Source organism: Balearica regulorum, chromosome 1 (genome assembly GCF_011004875.1).
Source record: "Balearica regulorum gibbericeps isolate bBalReg1 chromosome 1, bBalReg1.pri, whole genome shotgun sequence".
NCBI classification, from domain to species: Eukaryota; Metazoa; Chordata; class Aves; order Gruiformes; family Gruidae; genus Balearica; species Balearica regulorum.
The window spans coordinates 214,976,701-214,992,676 of NC_046184.1; the positions used below are offsets into that span (position 1 = coordinate 214,976,701).

The 15,976-nt window shown below is 44.2% G+C and overlaps 1 protein-coding gene across 4 annotated transcripts in view; it reads left to right on the forward strand.

Annotated features, from left to right (window-relative positions):
• Nucleotides 1-15,976, forward strand: part of PAK1 (p21 (RAC1) activated kinase 1) — a 79,939-nt gene that overhangs the window by 24,630 nt on the left and 39,333 nt on the right. For 2 of the 4 annotated variants that reach the window (XM_075742549.1, XM_075742548.1), the window contains exon 2: nt 3,287-3,365. The exons of 1 other annotated variant lie outside the window; for it this stretch is intronic. The gene's annotated coding sequence lies outside the window, so the exon portion shown is untranslated. Of the gene's footprint in view, nt 1-3,286; nt 3,366-14,421; nt 14,535-15,976 lie in introns of those variants that run through there. One more of the 4 variants, XM_075742551.1, reaches the window with a different exon arrangement.

Here is a 15,976-nt window from a genome sequence, read left to right on the forward strand (position 1 = left end):
GAATTTCCTGGGTTTTCCACTCAGCGGTAACAGTGGTATCTGTTTATTACGCTGTAAGTAATAGTTTAATGGACTTGCATGCAATAAATTGCTATTTTGTGTGTGCGGTTTACAATAGTATGTTGGAGAATTACTTTTGCCTTTTAATTCGCATCATTCAAGAAAGCAATATTTTAAAAATATGATTATGATATCAAGGGTTTGTGAAGTGGAGGGCAGACAGGCTTTTGCTTGCTCCAGAGATTTCCTGTCTAGAGAATATAAGTCATAAACATGACAACTATGGGGGTTTTTTTGCTGCTTTTTTTTTTAATTAAATTTTTTTCTTGGAGTCAGGATTCTTTCCTTCTCCTGAATTTGGATCATCTTAAAAAATGACTAGTTTCAGGGTAAAATGCAAGCATACTAACTAATCTGTGGAAGTCTTCTTGTCATTTGATAACTAATTTTAACTGGTTTTAAATTGGAACCTGTCTTGTCTCTTCAGCAGTGTGTGTGCTTAGTTTGACTCTTGCTCCAAAATGAGTTATGTTTCAATCCCTGAGAGACACATTCTCCCTTGGCTATCTTTTAAACCTTTTTTGCTTGGTTTGTTGGGTTTTTTTTCTAGTGGTTGTTATCCAGGAGCTGCTGTGACAGATAAAGTGGCTGTACCAAATCCTTACATATTGTGTCCCAGTTGCTGCATTATTTACAGGGATGTGACTTGCACCACAGGTGTTGATCCTGTCATCACGTGCAAGCCCCTGTTGCCTCCAGGGATCCAAATAAAGGAAATGTTCAACTCTGTGATATAGTTAACTAAGCAAATATTGACCAGATGGAGTGTGGAAGGATGATGGGAGAGACCATCAATCAGTAGCAGACTGGTTCCCAGAGCATCCATGCCATTAGATCTGGGTGCAAAGGCCTTGTGTGGGCAGCAGCTGGCTCTCAGACCTTGATGCTTCCTGGCTGGAAAACCCATCCACCTTGTCCCAGGTCACACTGGGGGTGGCAGCAGTTATTCTAGGGCTGTTCTGGGGGTATCTGTGGGACATGACGACAATTTGAGAGGTGGTGCTGGAAAGAGGTTGTAGAAAAGCATCTGTCTGTTGTTGGTGTTACTTATCAATAATAAGAGCAGGGAACCAAAGGTGGGGGATTATTGCACAAGTTAAGTGATGTTCTGGATGCAACTGCTTTGGGTTTTTTTCTTTTAAAAGTCTGGTTTGTTGGGCATTGAGTAACTTTTGGAGATGTGTTTTTAGCCACTGGGCTTTTAAAATCAGCATGCTAAAACCCCTGTAACGTGGAATTGCGAGAGTATGTGCATATGCAGACAAATATTGGTTGAATTCAATTGTTACAAAATACACCCTTGGAAACCTCGTCTCGGATGTTGTCGCTATGTCCTTCACATTTTGCCAATTTTCAGAAGCTGTCAGGTAGTTCTGTGTGGGAAGTGTTACAGGGCATTATGGGATAAATCTCGAAATCCTAATTTGGGCCAAACTCCCACTGTTTTCAGTGGGTGGCTTACTGGCACCAAGGCCAAGTACCCCTTAGCTATCACAGATGACCTTTCTGTCTTTAAAGTCAAGGAGACTGAGAATTGGTGCTTGTATCTTGTATTACAGATCAAACTGTAGGATTGCAGCCCTTAAAATTTATACATGTGCTTGGATTTGTGAACAAGAAGTTGGTTAAATAAAAACATTTCCAGTAACTATTTTTTAGATTCTCAGTAATGCTGGTGAAATGCCAGAGCTCTGAAAACAGAAATTAGCTGGTGATTTAGAGCAGGGCATAAAGACGACTCTCATTCTGTAGGGGAAATGCTGATGTTCTGCAAACTCTCCTTTTCATAAATGGAGAAAAGGCAACCACTTTTATTGTAAAATGAAAACTTGAAATTCTTTCAAAATATCCGCACAAATGTATTGAAACACTGTTCAGAGAATCAAATTTTTTTTTTTTTTTTTTTAAAGAAGTTAATACTTTGGAAGTAGGTACCTGAAGTTCCTGACTGTCATGAAATAGTTGAGAGATCATATGTTGTTCTGGCCTCTTCTGTCTGTGCCAGAAAGTGGAAAATACTGTGTTTGTGTTGGCAACGCTCAAAAAACCGAAACAATATCCCAACAGTAAGAAAAAGAAGAAAGTCCCAAACCCTTTAAGAAACGCTCCTGTGCAAACCTTGTCTGGTAGGAAGTCTTCCCAGCTGTAGTAAGAGCTCCTTTCCATCACCTCAGTGGAGCATCATCATTAAAGTCTGCCTGAACCCATCTTCATGTCAGCCTTGACTGTTGCACATAGGGCAGCCTAAGAACTTGCTCAGCTGCAGTTGAGGCTCTGAAGCCCACGCTGTGTTTTCTTCCTTTCCCGCTGCCCCTTAGGTGGTCTCCGTATTCATACTTCAAGCTGGGGAATGCTCCTCTGTCCCATCTTCTGGGCTCCAAGGGGGAGGAAGGGTTTTCCCATCCTTCTATGCCCCCCTTTACCCTCTGCCATTGAGTTTCCCATCAGGATTGCATACACAGTTCTCCTTTTTTTTTTTTTTTTTTTTTTAAATAAATGAGAATGCGTTTCTTGTGGTAAGTGAAGTTGCAGCAGAACATAGAAGGGAATTTTTTTTTTCATTCTGTGTGCTCTGTAACTCCCTGAATTGCCTTTCCTTTAAAGAGGTGATTGACTGATCGGAGGAGGGCAGAGCAAACAAGAAGTACTCGCACCTTTTTTCCCCTCTCTTGTGCCTCCAAGATCACAGATAAGGTCTGTGTGAGAACTGGGACAACAGCTTGCCACTCTGAAGTACCAGGACTGTACTCCACAGGTTAAAACTCAAAATGAGGGTGTTGTAGTACTGATCCCAACTCTCACTGATTTTCTGCTCAAGGTTGTCACTTATCACCTCTTTTAATTTGTGTTCATCACTAAACTGGGGCCTTGCATGCTGTTGACTAAAAACACTTGCTTCAGATAAGTAGTTTGAATGATGTTGCATATCTCTCTCCTTCAGCGCCTCCCTGCCCGTTTTTGTGGCTTGTAATTGCAGAATTGGTGAGGTTGGCAGGAACCTCTGTGGAGAGGCCAGCCTAACCCCCCACTTAAAGTGGTGGCAGCTGGAACAGTTTGCTCAGGGGCATATCCAGTGGGGTTTTGAGCACCCCCAAGGAAGGAAACTCCATGATTTTTCTGGGGAACCTGTTCTGTGGTTTGGTTCCCCCCACCCAGCAGAAAGGTTTTGGTTTTGTTTTGTTTTCCCCCTCCTTCTTACATTTCAGTGGAATTTCCTGTATTTCAGTTTGTGCCCATTGCCTTTTATCCTGTTGCTGGATACCACCAAGAGGAGCCTGGTTCCATCTTCTTTACACGTCCATCAGGTATTTATGCACATTGATACAATCCCCCTGAGCTTTTCCTTCTGCAGCCTGAACAGTTCCAGCTCTCTCAGCCTCTCCTTGTATGTCATGTGCTCCAGTTCCTTAATCATCTTTGTGGACGTTTACTGGACTCTCTCCTGTATGCCGATGCCTCTCTTGTACTGAGGGAGGCGAGCACTTGACCCAGCACTCCAGATGTGTCTCACCAGCCCTGAGCAGAGGGGAAGGATCACCTCCCTTGACCTGCTGGCAGTGTCTTTCCTAATGCAGCCCTGATGCTGTTGACCTCCTTTGCTTCAAAGGTGCTTTGGAGGCTCGTGGTCAACTTGATGCCTACCAGGACTCCCAGGTCTTTCTCTGCACAGCTGCTTTTCTGCTGGGTGGCTCCCAGTCTGTCCTGGTGCCTGGGGTTATTCCTCTCAAGCAGCAGAGCTTTGCATTTTCCTTTACTGAACTTCACGAGGTTGGCGTTGGCCCGTTTCTCCACGCTGTCCATATCCCTCTGAGTAGCAGCACACCCATCAGGTCTGTTGGCCACCCCTCCCAACACTGCATCATCTTCAAGCTTCCTGAAAGTGTACTCTGTGTCATCACCCATAATCTTTCCTGTATGAAGAATCCAGAGCCCTGGGTGAAGTGTTTAATGAATCACATCTCTCAACAGTTCTTGAAAGTACATTGCTGTTCACTGGGCAAAATCAGACAGAGATGAGGTAGCTTCCCTAGCACTAAAAGAACATTAAATACTGCGCCTTGTAGTGAAGGACTTCATCATTATTATTTAATACTTTTAATTCCTTGAATCTCTGATACTTCCTGCAATACCAGCTCATGCCCTATGCTAACACCATACCAACCTGCTCTAAGTGTCAATATATAATGCTGCTTATTGGCCAAAAGCTGGACAAGGAATGTTTTCTAGGGTAGGAAATCCATGGGATCAGTAGGAAAAGTGCAGCAGAATGAGAGAAAAATCCTACTGTAATTTAATAATATTGCAAAGTGATGGGTTTTTTTCACCCTAAACTGTGCCCCAGAGGAAACAGGGGCATCAACTGAAATTTTCTCAATGCTTTATATCCCCCTCCCCCAAAACCTACACCCTAGGCACAGTCTAAACCTCTGGGCTAACAGATGGTTTTGTGAGGGGGAGGGAGGGGGAACAATTTGCATCTAAATAGCTGAAATAAAAAAGGGTCATGTCCCACAGACCAGCCTCACTCACCTGCTGTTTAAATCCCCCTGAGAAACAGGCAAACAGACTTAGTTTTTTAATGTCTGCATCAGCTGTACTTACTCTCTGAAGCATTCTGTCCTAGGAAAGCTGCAAGCCTGTGTACCTTGCTGGATGGATTGTGTTCTGGCCCCAAAATTATGAACTTTTAAGCATTTGTTTCTTTGAATGTGGTTGACAGCTGTGTCACTCTTGTTCAGCCCTCCCATCAGAGTGACTGCTGTTGGCTATTTTAATTTGTGCAAGCACTAATGGTATAGAAAAGGTTCAAACCTAATATTTTCTGTCAGCTTCATACTTGCGTGGCTGCGTGAGTCAGCCTTCAGAGGCACTTTTGCCATAGGGTCCTGTGGCCTTGTGCCTCAATACGTGTGTGTAGGTGAGATGGGGTTTGGCCCTAGCGCCCACCAAGCTGCAGCACAGCGGTGATCCTGATCCCGTTGGACTGTGGCACAGTTTGTGTTGGATGGCCGTGCTTAATCCTGCACGTGTGCAAAGCCAAGTTGCTCTGGCTTTCTGACTGTGTACTGTAAAAAAAAATGGCCAGGTTAAACTAAGACCTTGCTGCCTTGCAATGATTTTCTCCTTGAGTGTAAAGGTATAAAAGTTGTTCCTTTGGGCCTGGGGAGGGGAAAAGAAACACTCACACACCACTTCTGCATATTCATGGAGACCGCTCTGGGTCTACCCCCTATCCTAGCAGGGACTGAGCTTTTGTCTCTTCAGGCAGACTTTCTCAAAGTTTAAGGCCTGCAATAAGGAAAATCTTCCAACTTCATCATAATCATATGCACTACTGACACACTGAAACCATCCTACCTGATTTCCCAACGGTATTTGAGGGATGCACGCAGTGGAGGAGGCAAGAAGGCTTCACAGCTGAAATTTAGTCTTACTACTAAATACCAGGATGAGCGAAACCTTGTTTCTAACCACCAGTTCTTGGACTTCTATGCTCAAATGCTAAAAATAAATAATGTGAAGATAGTCCAAGTGGTTCAGGAACTTTATTAGTTTTGTCTGTTGGCATCTTCTCCACCTCCCGATAAGCCAGAGGCATTTGGAATTTAAGTCTGGCAGACCTGAGGGGTCAGCAGAATAAGGAGTGATGAAGGAGATGGCTGGGGACCCACCACTGTCTTCTGTGTGGTGACCTAGTAGAATAAAACTTCTGCAGAGAAGGATTGCTTTTTCTGGAATGGGAAGACCTTGAATCTCTTCTTTCTTCACTGCAAGCCTGAATGGAAATTGTGAGATTAACCTTTTCTGAGCTGCCCGGCCTTCCCTCCCACAAGTATCTTGGAAGAGGAGATGTGTTCAAGAAATGTGGTGGGTTTCTTTTCTCCTTTAATTCCTAAGCGTAATTCCATACAGTGAGTGGTAGTGACCTGTGTGCATGAGGTCAACATGGATTTGGGCAACAGTCTTGTTGATGTGCCTCTGGGGGTTGGTTAGTTTATTTTTTAAATTAATATAGATTACAGTTGGTAGAAGCAAGATCTGGTGTATGCATCCTTACAGAAGTAACTAGGCAGTTACCAAATTATATGAAATCAGAGCTTTATTGTGCTTTATACCTTTTTACAGCTTTTTTCTTCTTTTTTTAGTACTTTATATCACTTGATGATAATTATGTTTTATAAATGGTTGTAGGAGGCATGCTCACTATCCAGGAGTAAACAAAATAGGTGAGTTACTTGGGTGGTGCAAGTTATATACACATGTACACACATACACACATGTGTGTATATGTATATACATATGTTTATACATGGACGCTCTCTATTGTACTACATAGTCTACCTCTGCCCCGCTCCTGCCATCTTCCCTTGGACCCCAGTTCAGTGGCACATGCAGGTAACTGGCTCTGGCAGCTGTGCTGGCTTGTGCTGCTGCTGTCTCCTATGGATAAAATGCTTGTTATGCAGCAGGGCCCCACAGAGCATGTGAGAGCAAATACAGGAATGAAAGATGATGTTTGGAAGACTTATTTTCTCCTTTTAAAAAAAAAAAAAATAAAAGCATGTAAACTGCAGCTGTAGAAGAGGTGCATATTTCTTTTTGAGAAAGAAGGCAAAGGGTGGAAATATGAAGAAATGAGAGGCACTCTTTGAGGTGATGTTTGCAGGTAGTGGGGTGAAAACCAGGGAAATTGTATTTCTTGGCCTGAGTTGTATGCTGCTTTTATTTTATTCATAGAATCATAGAATGATTTGGGTTGGAAGGGACCTCAAAGATCATCTAATTCCAACCTCCCTGCCATGAGCAGGGACACCCTCCACTAGACCAGGTTGCCCAAAGCAACATTGAACCTGGTCTTGAACACTTCCAGGGATGGGGCAGCCACAGCTTCTCTAGGCAACCTGTGTCAGTGCCTCACCACCCTTACAGGGAAGAATTTCTTCCTCGGATCTCATCTCCATTTCCCCTCCTGCAGCTTCAGGCCATTCCCCCTTGTAAACAGTCCCTCTCCAGCTTTCTTGTGTGCCGCTTTAGGTACTGGAAGGGGCTCTAAGGTCTCCCCGGAGCCTTTTCTTCTCTGGGCTGAACAATCCCAACTCTCTCAGCCTGTCTCCATAGCAGAGGTGCATCAGCCCCTGGATCGTCTTCCTGGCCTCTGGACTCACTCCAACAGTTCCATGGCTTTCCTGTCCTGGGGATCCCAGAGCTGGATGCAGTACTGCAGGGGGGATCTCATGAGAGTGGAGTAGAGGGGCAGAATCCCCTCCCTTGACTTGCTGGTCATGCTGCTGGGGATGCACCCCAGGATATGATTGGCTTTCTGGGCTGCAAGCGGACATTGCTGGCTCATGTTGAGCTGCTTTTCCACCAACACCCCCAAGTCCTTCTCTTCAGGGCTGCTCTCAATCAATTCTCTGCCTAGACTGTAGTTGTGCTTGGGATTGCCCTGACCCACATGCAGGACCTTGCACTTGGCCTGGTTGAACTTCACGTGGTTTGCATGGGCCCACCTCTCCAGCCTGTCAAAGTCCCTCTGGATGGCATCCCTTCCCTCTAGTGTGTCGACCGCACCACACAGCTTGGTGTCATCGGCAAACTTGCTGAGGGTGCACTCGATCCTACTGTCCATGTCATGGACAAAGATGTTAAACAGCGCTGGTCCCAGTACTGACCCCTGAGGAACTCCACTCATCACTGGTCTCCAGTGATTGGACGTAGAGCTGTTGACCACAACTCTTTGAGTGTGACCATCCAGCCAATTCCTTATCTACCGCGTGGTCCATCCATCAAATCCATGTCTCTCCAATTTAGAGACAAGGATGTCGTGCGGAACAGTGTCAAATGCTTTGCACAGGTCCAGGTAGATGTCAGTCACTCATCCCTTATCCACCAATGCTGCAACCCAATTGTAGAAGGCCACCAAATTTGTCAGGCACGATCTGCCCTTAGTGAAGCCATGTTGGCTGTCATCAATCACCTCCTTATTTTCCATGTGCCTGAGCATTGTTTCCAGGAGGATCTGCTCCATGACCTTGCCAGGCACGGAGGTGAGACTGACCGGCCTGTAGTTCCCCAGGTCTTCCTTTTTTCCCTTCTTAAAAATGGGTGTTATGTTTCTCCTTTTCCAGTCAGTGGGAACTTCAACAGACTGCCATGACTTCTCAGATATGATGGAGAGTGGCTTAGTAACTTTATCCACCAGTTCCCTCAGGACTCGTGGATGCATCTCATCAGGTCCTACAGACTTGTGCACCTTCAGGTTCCTTCAATGGTCTTGAACCTGATCTTCTCCTTCAGTGGCTGGCTCTCCATTCTCCCGGTCCCTGCCTTTGCCTTCTGCGACTTGGGCAGTGTGGCTCAAGCACTTGCTGGTGAAGACTGAGGAAAAAAGGTCATTGAGTACCTCAGCCTTCTCCATATCCTGTGTAACCAGGTCTCCTGTTTCCTTCTGGAGAGGGAGGTACTCTACCAAGCAGATTCCTGAAGACACCAAAGTCTGCTCTCCTTAAGTCTAGAGCTTGCTGTGCTCCCTCCTCACCGTTCTGAGGATCTTGAACACCATTTCATGGTCACTGCAGCCAAGGCTGCCCTTGAGCTTCACATTCCCCACCAGCCCCTCCTTGTTGGTGAGAACAAGGTCCAGCATGGCACCTCTCCTCGTTGGCTCCCCTGTCACTTGGAGAAGGAAGTTATCATCAACCCTGCAGGCATCTAACTCCTCTTGTTTATTCCCCATACTACGTACATTTGCATAGAGGCATTTCATTTGGGCCCCTGATGAAGCCCCCTTAGTGTATTTATTTCTTTTTTTAAGTATCTTATTTAGTAAGTGACTGACTGATACTGGATCATTTATTTCTCTGTCTTCCTGGGCTTTCCAGCTGGGAGAGGAACTTGTACAAAAAGGACCATTTACAGTGTTTTTACAATCACTTTCTGGATGGATGTGGAACTAAAAGATTAAAAAAAGATGTGCTGGACTGGAACCATGCCTAAAGCAGTCCTTGGGATAATAGGATTATTTGACTGATTTTTAATTAAAATAGAGTTCTAAGTAGATGGTTTTGAGCATACATTCAGCTCTGGTTTGTTGTTATTGGTCTAACTGTCTCCTAAATTAGAGATACCAATATTCTAATTCACCCTCTCCCTCTGAGAACACTGACGTTAAGGGAGTGAAATGATATGTAAATGATACACAAGCATGCAAGATAGAAAACAGTCTTTAAAGACATTAGCCAAAACTTAGGTCTTCTCTTTACCTGCAGTGTCTTGACAGAGAAAATGATGAATTGATATTTTTCTGTATTTATGTATTTCTCTGTCCTGACAGGTCTTTCAAACACTTAGAAACGTAGTCCGAGAAAAATGCCAATAATCTCAGCCTTTGAGGAAGGAGCAGTTAATGAATCTCCAAGGAAATATCCCCAATACAGATGTTCTGTGGGGGAGGGAAGGTTAGGAGCCAGTGGAGCAGGGGCTGGAGACAGTACATCACCTCGGATCTAAGATAGATGCCATCTGCTGCTAACATAAGATATTAAAATGACAGACTTGTGGGCTGATTTGTTCAGGGCTTCTTTTTGAGAGCCCATTTAAAAAAGTTGTGATTTTGGATTTGACCACTTCTAGTTGAGATATTTCAGTTCAGCTTTGTCAGAAACAAAGCATTAGGTTTTTGTAGATTTTTAATTGTGTTAAGGATTGAAATCCTCATAGGAAGTTTCACCTATGGAGATGTAAAGTCAAACCATGTTAGAAGCTTAAAGTATATATATGAGGCTCAACTCCAACTTCTATTTTTAAAGCTAAAAAGGACCTAGCACAATGGCAGGCCACAAATTTGGATGTCTGTTTTATAATATTTTAACAGAGCAACAGAGACTGATAAAACTTTGAGGCTTTTGTTAAAGTAGAATATTTAAGCTCCTCAGATAAACCTAGATACAGGTTTAAGAGTGTTCACAGAAAGCCAAGAGTTATTTCCAGCCTGAAGTGACTTTTCTTAAAAATAAAAGCAGTCAAATGTGCGTATCTTGGGAGGCTGTGAATCAGCACCTGCAAATACCAGCAGTACGAGAATAACCAGGAATGGAGAAAAACTCAGTTGAAAGGAAACAACTGGAAAGAAAGAGTGGATGGAGCAACTTCTTACTTGCAAAGGAGACAGTTCACTTAAGCCATCAGGTCATACTCTGTTCTGGATTGATTTGCAGGATCTCCCTTTCCTGCAGGCAGCATATTTCACTTTTACCACATCCCTCTGCAAAGGGGGAAGTTAGTGCAGGTTGTGCTGCAGCGGGTGTATGAATATTAACTTCACTAAAGAGGGAGGCAGCGCTTACATGAGGCAGGATGTAAATGCCATAAAGTGGATGGGGCAAAATTGGCTTGGAAATTGCAGCCTCATGCATTCCTCCTGGGTATGCTCAGGGACCAACGCCGAGATTTCTTGTGGGCTATGAAATAGCTGTTTCCAAAACTGACTACCCTGTTTGTAGCTGAGTTTTGTAGCGAACAGAGCTATTACTGTAAAGGTGAGAGGTGAAATTGTAATGTGCTAGCTACGGAATTTAAAATATCTCATTTTACACTCTCTTGCCTTGGATTTACAATAGGAGAGAGAGGGCATGTGGGTAGGTAACTGGGAGTGTATGCTAAAATGAGAACTGGTTTGCGTGCCTGAACGTTGAGGAAGGGTTAGGGTTATGGGTAGGTAGAAGGAACCTGTATAAGAGTGTGCTGGTAGTGAACGTCCTTGAATCTTAATTATTAGAATTAAGGAAGGATGATCAGAAAACTCTTCATCTTGTTCTGCTGCATGCTGTGTTCTCATAGGGAGGCTAATTCATATGCTGATGACCTTAGCAGGAAGTACCCATGGGACTTCAACAAGGTGACTTGCAGTGGTGGGAGGGAATAGAACACTGAACAAAATGCCTTGGCTTGTACAGCTTCCTAGAATCTCAATATGACCCCATAAAAGCTCAACATGAGCTGGCAATTTGCACTTGCAGCCCAGAAAGGCAACTGTATCCTGGGCTTCACGAACAGCAGCATGACCAGCAGGTCGAGGGAGGGGATTCTGCCCCTCTACTCCGCTCTTGTGAGACCTCCCCCCCACAGTACTGCGTCCAGCTCTGGGGTCCCCAGGACAAGAAGGACATGGAGCTGTTGGAGAGAGTCCAGAGGAGGCCAGGAAGATGATCCGAGGGCTGGAGCACCTCTGCTCTGGAGACAGGCTGAGAGAGTTGGGTTTGTTCAGCCTGGAGGCTCTGGGAACACCTTATTGCGGCCTTCCAATACCTAAAGGGGGCTTGTAAGAAAGATAGAGACAAACTTTTTAGTAGGGCCTGTTGTGATAGGACAAGGAGTAATGGTTTTAAACTAAAAGAGGGTAGATTGAGATGAGATGTGAGGCAGAAATCCTTCCCTGTGAGGGTGCTGAGGCCCTGGCACAGGTTGCCCCAAGAAGCTGTGGCTGCCCCTGGCTCCCTGGCAGTGTTGAAGGCCAGGTTGGATGGGGCTTTGGGCAAGCTGGGCTAGTGGAGGGTGTCCCTGCCCATGGCAGGGGGTTGGAACTAGATGGGCTTTGAGGTCCCTTCCAACCCAAACCATTCTGTGATTATAACATCAGTCTTTGGTTGTTGTCTTCATTTTGGAAATCTCATGAATTTTGACTAGCAGTTAGAAAAGGTGCAACACTGTCTATAGTGCTTCTTGGCTGCTCAGTAGTGACCATAAAATGATTTTTAGCAGTTTATATACAGAGAGGAGATGCAACCAACCTGACAAAGCAATCTTGAGATGAATAAAACATGCATACTGGCAGTCCATCCATCAGTGATATCCAAATTTTGCTGAATTTTTAGTTCATATTGTTGCTAATTTTATGATGTAGATGCTCGTCCACTGGGAATTGGATTGAAAGAAGCAAGTTGCTTGCTGCGGATGCTGACAGGGCTGCGTGCAGGAGCTCAGTCAGTCTCCGCTGGTTTGGGTTTTGTGGCTGCAGCCGATGTTGCTGCTTCATGAGAGAGATTTAAATAGGTAGCAATGAAGATCCATGTGCCCTACTTAAAGCTGCTTAGGTAATCATAGCAAGAACACAGGTAAGAAGATCCATGCCCCAGAAAGATTTGCACAAAGATGTTGAGGAAATCCTTGCCTACTCTTTCTGGTCCTGTTATTAACTCCCACTCCTGATTACACAGTGCCTTAAAATGGGCCTGCTACTGTAATCAGTGATGTTCTTATATTTCCTTTTATTCAATGGAGTAAAAATAGTTCACTTGGCTCATGGGCTTTATTTAACTGAGCGCTAAGGCTGAGTTGTGTCGTAATATATTGCAGCAACAGCAGATCCTTTATACCAGTCCTATAGAGCTTTCTTTTCTCTACTGACATACAGTAGGTGTGCCTGGGATCTGAGTAAATGATGTGGTAAAAGGCCTGATGCTACCTCCTAAAAACAAACTGCTGCTCATTAATATAACGATGATGGTTCTTAATGGACTAGTTAATGCTCTGCAGTCCATTTGGTACAAATGAGGAAGTCCAGGAACACGAGACCTTGCCACAGTATACTCACTAGACTTCCATACATATTGTGATTACAAACTAGGTACAATAGGGTGTTCTGCTAGATGGCAAATCATTATAAACACAGAGCTGATGCTCTACCAGCAAAGGAGGTTCTACTATGAAAGCTCAATTAGGTGGAAACCCTAAGCTACCTTAGGCTTTTTCTTTTTGCCTTTTAAATGAACTGCATTTAGAACTTTACATGTATCATAATTGAAGGAGTAATCATTGCAAACTTGAAGCAGATTTATGTGCAGTTCTCAAATTGTTTGTCTTTCCTGATGCTAAATTAGCTCTTTCAGTTCTGGGTATTTGACTGTGCTTTCCTTGTCTCTTAATTCAGTTTGTCTACAGAAAGCTCATGTTTGATGCAGAGCTCATTCTGTCTTGGGAGAATTATTCATTCTTCCTCTTTCCCCAGCTTTGAAGAAGAACCAGAACTGTAACGAAACAATGTGAAACTGAAGCAATCTTTGTGATTTCCTTTAATTGAAAACTACTGCCAGTTTGAAAATCCTGGCTAGCAATTAAGGGAATGTGACAGCTTTGCCAGTCGTTACATAAATATTACAGAGCACAGGGCTTCCTACTGTCATTAGCTGCAGTGAACACAATGGAGCTATACACAGGGGTGAGTGCTACTCTGATGATAAATGTTTGCATTTCCAATTAGCGCTGAACTGTTGTGGCATTTCCCCCTCAGTCTAATTGAGGCTTCTGGATGGCTTCATCAGCTAACGATGCTCATGTTGTCTTCTCGCTCTTTAGTTTCCCAGGGAGAAAGGAGTTGGATGAGTTTTGCTCTTAAGAACATCGGTTTCCTCTTTGCAGGTCTGTCTTGGTGTCTCTTCTCCTCAGAAAAACTCACCTTTTACAGGTTAATGCAAACTTTCTGCTATTTGCATACTGTGGCTTTTTGCTCACCACTACATTATGGTGTCCTCTGTGTGCGTGGGATGTTGTTGACTTGATCTGACAATGTTCCAGTTTTCTGACATGTTTCTTACCCCCACTGCTAAATGGCAAATGTCAAATCTCTGCATTTAACAAGGTGCGTGAGTACATGCTGTCTTTTTACAAATACCTGTGTGTATTTAAGATGTGAAGACATTGTACTAGGAATTATTTCACTAGGGGCTAGCGGGGCTTAATTCTGAGCCCGGTGCTCTACATTCATCTTCTGGATTGGAAACTTTTGAAAGGAAACATAATTAATGATTTGGCTGCTTTCAGTTGCTGTTGCTAATGTGCAGTTTGGACTTAGTGCCAAGTAACTTATGTGGAGAGTAGCGGGGGGTGTTTAACTGTGTGCATTAATACATTTTCTTTATGCTTGTCTAGTCACTTCCTCTGGAACACAGATTTCCTCCAGGAAACCTGCTTATATGGTCTTTGAGTATGCTTTAACAGAAAAGGCCTTTATTTTTTCTCACCCTGCTTAGCAAGCTCCGACTCCAGTCACTACTCTGACTTGTGCGGTTGAAGCCCTGCCTTCCTGTGAGCAAAAGTGGAACCAGAGCCAAGGCTGCTCTGTACTGTACTGGAAAACGGAGCCTATACTGACATCTGCAACAGCGAACTTGCTTGTTCAGGCATGTGGCTGGGGGAGGGGACACAGCACTTCTGGAGATGAGGAAATACGGAGGATGATTTGTGGGCTGAGAAGTTTTAAAAATGATACTCTCGGTTCCTTCTGTCTCAGCTTGGATTTTCTTTTTTTTTTTTTTTTAATATGGATGCAATTTATTTCTCTTGGGCTGTTTAAAAATGCTCTTATAATGGGTAAGTGCTCAGTCAAAATGAGCAGGCTGCTGCCCAGGGATAGGCACAGCCGGAGCTGGTCTCTGCAGCTCTCAAAGCTTGAGCTACCCAACTGGAGCACAAGTAAGGTGAGTTCATCGTGTACTCCTGGGCATAGCTGGCATTGACTGTGAAATGGTTAAGCTAAGTTGAAGTATTGCAATTTCAGCTGGCATTCCCTCTGCACTTTTGGATTCAAGCCTAATTTGGTGGAAGGGGCTTGACCTGCCTCAGTGCTACTGAAACCCGCCATGCATCTGGGTTACTGGCACAGTGGTCATGTATGGGCCCGCGCCGTGGAGGCTGCCGAAAGCTAGGCTGTGACTGTTCAAAACAAAACAGAAAGCAGCTTCCTAGAGCGAAAGAACTCTGCTCTGTTGCTAGGATCCGAGTGGTTATAATTAGTCTGTTCTTTAGAAGCCTAACTGTGCAGTACGATGGGTTAGCACATCTATCTGCCCAGGAAGAGATTTTGCAGCTTTCCTGCCCAGAAGCAGTGCCTGCTGTGGTGGTGTCTGTGTCCTCCTGCAAAATACAGACTGTGGAATCCCACACAGCAGTTCTTGGGGTTGAATTAAAGACCTTTTTTCAAAAGGACCCTTCAGTCTTTTGGCGTTTAAAATTCCAAGCCATGGAGTCCTCCAGCATTCCTGTTGAGTTGTAACTGGTCAGTCATCCTTTACGTCTAGCACTGTGGAAATAATGCTGGCAGTGGAGCAAGACTGCAACCGGTAGTTGGCCACCTGCCATGAGTGTGTGTCTCCCTTCCCCCTGCTCACACCCACCCACTCTGGTGTAGCAGTGGATACATTCTCTTCTAAATGTGTACTTTCAGTGGTTGTTTTTTCATTTAATTTAGTGATTTCATCTGCATCTCTAGGTGTTGGCAGTACCTGCAGGTGTCTAACAGGTCAATTCTAAACATACATGAGCAAACACTACTGTTTGGTAACTATTTATTTATTAGAACTCTTTGAAAACCTGTCTTTTTTTAATTCACATGTGAATGTTGGGTCTGGGCTGATGCATTGATGGCCCTTGACTTTTTTTTTTGTTTAACTGGCACACTTGCACAGCATTCAGATGTGCAGTAACTGGCTGGGGAGACAGCTAGATGCTACAGTTTCTGGGGTTTTTAATCACCTCTAAATGTGACGCTCAGTCTGTCCTTCCTCAGGGTGTGTGTATTGCTGCTGCCCTTTGCTGTGACAGCATGTGTCCCAGATCCCATCACTGTCGCATGGAGGAAAAGGACACCTCTTGCCTCTTTTTCAGATGGAACATGCGTGGGGTGCCTTTCCTTCAATGTGACACTGTGTTTGAAACTTAGTCCCACATAAAATAATCAAGAAAAAAAAAGAATGATTGTCTTTTTCTTCCTGTGTCGAATCCCTGCTGGTAAACTGTGCTGTTAATTTTCTGCTGGGATTCGAATGAATTCCCACCAGGGCAGTGCAAGGATGAAAAAGGAGATTTTAACAGTGTGTGTGCACGAGCAATCTCTAGCCATGGGGTGGAAGGATGCAGGGAT